The sequence below is a fragment of the Rhinopithecus bieti genome, unplaced genomic scaffold (assembly GCF_001698545.2).
Source record: "Rhinopithecus bieti isolate Rb0 unplaced genomic scaffold, ASM169854v2 scaffold_34333, whole genome shotgun sequence".
NCBI classification, from domain to species: domain Eukaryota; kingdom Metazoa; phylum Chordata; class Mammalia; order Primates; family Cercopithecidae; genus Rhinopithecus; species Rhinopithecus bieti.
This window is the reverse complement of record NW_016814482.1, coordinates 32298-37304: the sequence shown is the minus strand read 5'-3', so window position 1 is coordinate 37304 and position 5007 is coordinate 32298. Positions and strand designations below refer to the sequence as shown.

Below are 5007 nucleotides of genomic sequence, written 5' to 3'. Positions count from 1 at the left end.
GTCTATTAGGTCTGTTTGGTCCAGAGCTGAGTTCAAGTCCTGAATATCCTTGTTAATTTTCTGTCTTGTTGATCTGTCTAATATTGACAGTGGAGTGTTAAAGTCTCCCAATTTTATTGTGTGGGAGTCTAAGTCTCTTCGTAGGTCTTTAAGGACTTGCTTTATGAATCTGGGTGCTCCTGTATTGGGTGCATATATATTTAGGATAGTTAGCTCTTGTTGCATTCATCCCTTTACCATTATGTAATTCCCTTCTTTGTCTTTTTTTATCTTTGTTGGTTTAAAGTCTGTTTATCAGAGACTAGGATTGCAACTCCTGCTTTTTTTCACTTTCCATTTGCTTGGTGAATATTCTTCCATCCCTTTTCTTTGAGCCTATGTGTGTCTGAACATGAGATGGGTCTCCTGAATACAGCACACCAATGGGTCTTGACTCTTTATCCAATTTGCCAGTCTGTGTCTTTTAATTGGGGGATTTAACCCATTTACATTTAAGGTTAATATTGTTATGTGTGAATTTGATCCTGTCATTATGATGCTAGCTGGTTATTTTGCCCATTAGTTGATGCGGTGTCTTCATATTGTTGAGGGTCTTTAAAATTTGGTGTTTTTGCAGTGGCTGTTACAAGTTGTTCCTTTCCATATTTAGTGCTTCCTTCAGGAGCTCTTGCAAGGTAGGCCTGGTGGGGACAAAATCTCTCAGCATTTGCCTGTTTATAAAGGATTTTATTTCTCCTTCAATTATGAAGCTTAGTTTGGCTGGATATGAAATTCTGGGCTGAAAATTCTTTTCTTTAAGAATGTTGAATATTGGCCCCCACTGTCTTCTGGCTTGTAGGTTTTCTGCAGAGAGATCTGCTGTTAGTTTGATGGGCTTCCCTTTGTGGGAAGGGACCTTTCTCTCTGGCTGCCCTTAACATTTTTTCCTTCATTTCAACCTTTGTGTTCCTGACGATTATGTGTCTTGGGGTTGCTCTTCTCAAGGAGTACCTTTGTGGTGTTCTCTGTATTTCCTGAATTTGAATGTTGGCCGGTCTTGCTGGGTTGGGGAAGTTCTCCTGGATAATATCCTGAAGAGTGTTTTCCAACTTGGTTCCATTCTCCCCATCACTTTCAGGTACACCAATCAAACGTAGGTTTGTTTTTTTCACATAGTCCTATATTTCTTGGAGGCTTTGTTCATTCCTTGTCATTCTTTTTCCTCTAATCTTGTCTTCACACTTTATTTCATTAAGTTGGTCTTCAATCTCTGATATCCTTTCTTCCACTTGATCAGTTCAGCTATTGACACTTGTGTATGCTTCACAAAGTTCTTGTGCTGTGTTTTTCCACTCCACCAGGTCATTTATGTTCTTCTCTAAACTGGTTATTCTAGTTAGCAATTCCTGTAACCTTTTATCAAGATTCTTAGCTTCCTTCTCACCTAATGCTGCCAACATGGTGTTCAGGTGCTTCATGGAGGTTAGCCGGGTGGCCTATGTCTCCTTTGGACCTCATGCCAGAAAATTGGTTGCGATTGTAGATGTTATTGATCAGAACAAGGCTTTGGTCGATGGACCTTGCACTCAAGTGAGGAGACAGGCCACGCCTTTCAAGTGCATGCAGCTCACTGATTTCATCCTCAAGTTTTCACACAGTGCCCTCCAGAAGTATGTCCGACAAGCCTGGCAGAAGGCAGACATCAATACAAAATGGGCAGCCACACAATGGGCCAAGAAGATTGAAGCCAGAGAAAGGAAAACCTAGATGACAGATTTTGATCATTTTAAAGTTATGAAAGCAAAGAAAATGAGGAACAGAATAATCAAGAATGAAGTTAAGAAGCTTCAAAAGGCAGCTCTCCTGAAAGCTTCTCCCAAAAAAGCACCTGGTACTAAGGGTACTGCTGCTGCTGCTACAGCTGCTGCAGCCGCTGCTAAAGTTCCAGCAAAAGAGATGACCACCGTGAGTAAAAAGGCTCCAGCCCAGAAGGTTCCTGCCCAGAAAGCCACAGGCCAGAAGGCTGCACCTGCTCCAAAAGCTCAGAAGGGTCAGAAAGCTCCAGTCCAGAAAGCACCTGCTCCAAAGGCATCTGGCAAGAAAGCATAAGTGACAATCAAAAAAAGTAATAAAGGTTCTTTTTGACATGAAAAAAAAAAGATTCTTAGCTTCCTTGCATTGGGTTAGAACATGCTCCTTTAGCTTGGAGGAGTTTGTTATTACCCACCTTCTGAAGCCTACTTCTGTCAATTTGTCAAACTCATTCTCCATCCAGTTGTGCTCCCTTGCTGGCGAGGAGTTGTGATTCTTTGGAGGAGAAGAGGCATTCTGGTTTTTGGAATTTTCAGCCTTTTGTGCTGTTTTTTCCTCATCTTCATGGATTTATATACCTTTGGTCTTTGATGTTGGTGACCTTTGGATGGGTTTTTTGAGTGGACATCCTTTTGGTTGATGTTAATTTTATTTCATTCTATTTGTTAGTTTTCCTTATACCAGTCAGTCCCCTTTGCTGCAGGTCTGCTGGAGTTTGCTGGAGGTCCACTTCAGATGCTGTTTGCCTGGGTATCACCATCAGAGGCTGCAGAACAGCAAAGATTGCTGACTGTGTCTTCCTCTGGAAGCTTTGTCCCAGAGGGGCACCAGCCAGATGCCAGCTAGAGCTCTCCTGTATGAGGTGTCTTTCGACCCCTGCTGGGAGGTGTCTCCGAGTCAGGAGGCACGGGTGTCAGGGACCCACTTGAGGAGGCAGTGTGTCCTTTAGCAGAGCTCAAGCGCTGTGCTGGGAGATCTGCTGCTCTCTTCAGAAGCAGCAGGCAGGAACATTTAACTCTGCTGAAGCTGCGCCCATAGCCACCCCTTTGCCTAGGTGTTTTGTCCCAGAGAGATGGGAGTTTTATCTATAAGCCCCTGAGTGGGGTTGCTGCCTTTCTTTCAAAGATGCCTTGCTCAGAGAGGAGGAATCTAGAGAGGAAGTCTAGCTACACTGGCTTTGCCATGCTGCAGTGGACTCCGCCCAGTTCGAACTTCCTAGAGGCTTTGTTTACACTGTGAGGGGAAAACATGCCTACTCAAGCCTCAGTAATGGTGGACGCCCCTCCCCCCACCAGGCTTGAGCATCCCAGGTCCACTTGAGACTGCTGTGCTGGCAGCAAGAATTTCAAGCCAATGGATCTTAGCTTGCTGGGTTCCTTGAGGTGGGATCCGCTGAGCTAAACCACTTGGCTCCCTGGCCACAGCCCCCTTTCCAGGGGAGTGAATAGTTCTGTCTCACTGGTGTTCCAGGTGCCACTGCGGTATGAAAAAAAACTCCTGCAGCTAGCTTTTTGTGTGCCTAGCTGGTAGCCCAGTTTTGTGGTTGAAAAACCCAGGGCCCTGGTGGTGTAGGCACCTGAGGGAATCTCCTGGTCTGCAGGTCGCGAAGACTGTGGGAAAAGCATAGTATCTGGGCCGGAATGCACCATTCCTTACGGTACAGTCCATCACAGCTTCCCTTGGCTAGGGGAGGGAGTTCCCTGACCCCTTGCACTTCCTGGGTGAGGCGACACCCCACCCTGCTTCAGCTTGCCCTGCATAGGCTGCATCCACTGTCTAACCAGTCCCAATGAGATGAGCCAGGTACCTCAGTTGGAAATGCAGAAATCACCCATCTTCTGTGTTGATCTCACTGGGAGCTGCAGGCTAGAGCTCTTCCTATTTGGCCATCTTGCCAGCCATCTCTGATCTCATTCTTTTTTATGGCTGCATAAAATTCCATGGTATGTATGTACCACGTTTACTTTATTCAGTCTACCATTGATGGGCATTTAGGTTGATTCCATGACTTTGGTTTTGTTTATAATACTGAAGTGAACGTATAAGTACATGTGTCTTTACGATAAAATGATTTGTATTCCTTTGGGGATATACCAAATAATGGGATTGCTGGGCCAAGTGGTATTTATATTTTAAGTTTTTTGAGAAATCGCCACACCACTTTCCACAATGGTTGAACTAATTTACATTCCCAGTGGTATATAAGCATTCCCTTTCTCTGCAACCTCACCAGCAGCTATTATTTTTAGACTTTTTAGTAATAGCCATTCTGATTGGTGTGAGATGGTATCTCATTGTGGTTTTGATTTGCATTTCTCTAATGATCGGTGATGTTGAGCTTTCTTTCATATGCTCATTGGCTGCATGTATGTCTTTTGAAAAGTATCTGTTCATGTCCTTTGCCTACCTGTTAATGGGGCTGTTTGGTTTTTTCTTGTAAATTTGTTTAAGTTCCTTATAGATGGTGGATATTAGATCTTTGTCAGATGCTTAGTTTGCAAAAATTTTCTCCCATTCTGTAGGTTGTCTGTTTACGCTGTTTATAGTTTCTTTTGCTGTGCTCTTTAGTTTAATTAGATCCTATTTGTCAATTTTTGCTTTTGTTGCAGTTGCTTTTGTCATCTTTGTTATGAAATCTTTGCTTATTCCTTATTCCTGTGTCCAGAATGGTGTTGCTTAGGTTGTCTTCCAGGGTTTTTATAGTTTTGGGTTTAATATTTAAGTCTTTAATCCATCTTGACTTAATTTTTGTAAGAAACTTCTTTTTCTTAAGGTTTTAGATCTAATGTGGTTTTAGACCGCATTTTCTTTATCTACTCATTGATTGATGGGCATTTGAATTGGTTCCGTGATTTTGCAATTGTGAATTGTGCTGCTATAAACATGCGTGTGCAAGTGTCTTTTTCAAATAATGACTTCTTTTCCTCTGGGTAGATACCCAGTAGTGGGATTGCTGGATCAAATGGTAGTTCTACTCTTGGTTCTTTAAGGAATCTCCACACTGTTTTCCATAGTGGCTGTATTAGTTTACATTCCTACCAGCAGTGTAGAAGTGTACCTTGTTCACTGCATCCATGCCAACATCTACTATTTTTTTATTATGGCCATCTTTGCATGAGTAAGATGGTATCACATTGTGGTTTTGATTTGCATTTCCCTTATTAGTGATGTTGAGCATTTTTTCATATGATTATTGGCCATTTGTATATCTTATTT

At 42.7% G+C, this 5007-nt stretch overlaps 1 pseudogene; it reads left to right on the top strand.

Annotated features, from left to right (window-relative positions):
- Nucleotides 1-1437: 1437 nt before the first annotated feature.
- LOC108514797 (60S ribosomal protein L14 pseudogene) lies at nt 1438-2088 on the top strand (annotated as a pseudogene).
- The last annotated feature ends 2919 nt before the right edge of the window (nt 2089-5007 follow it).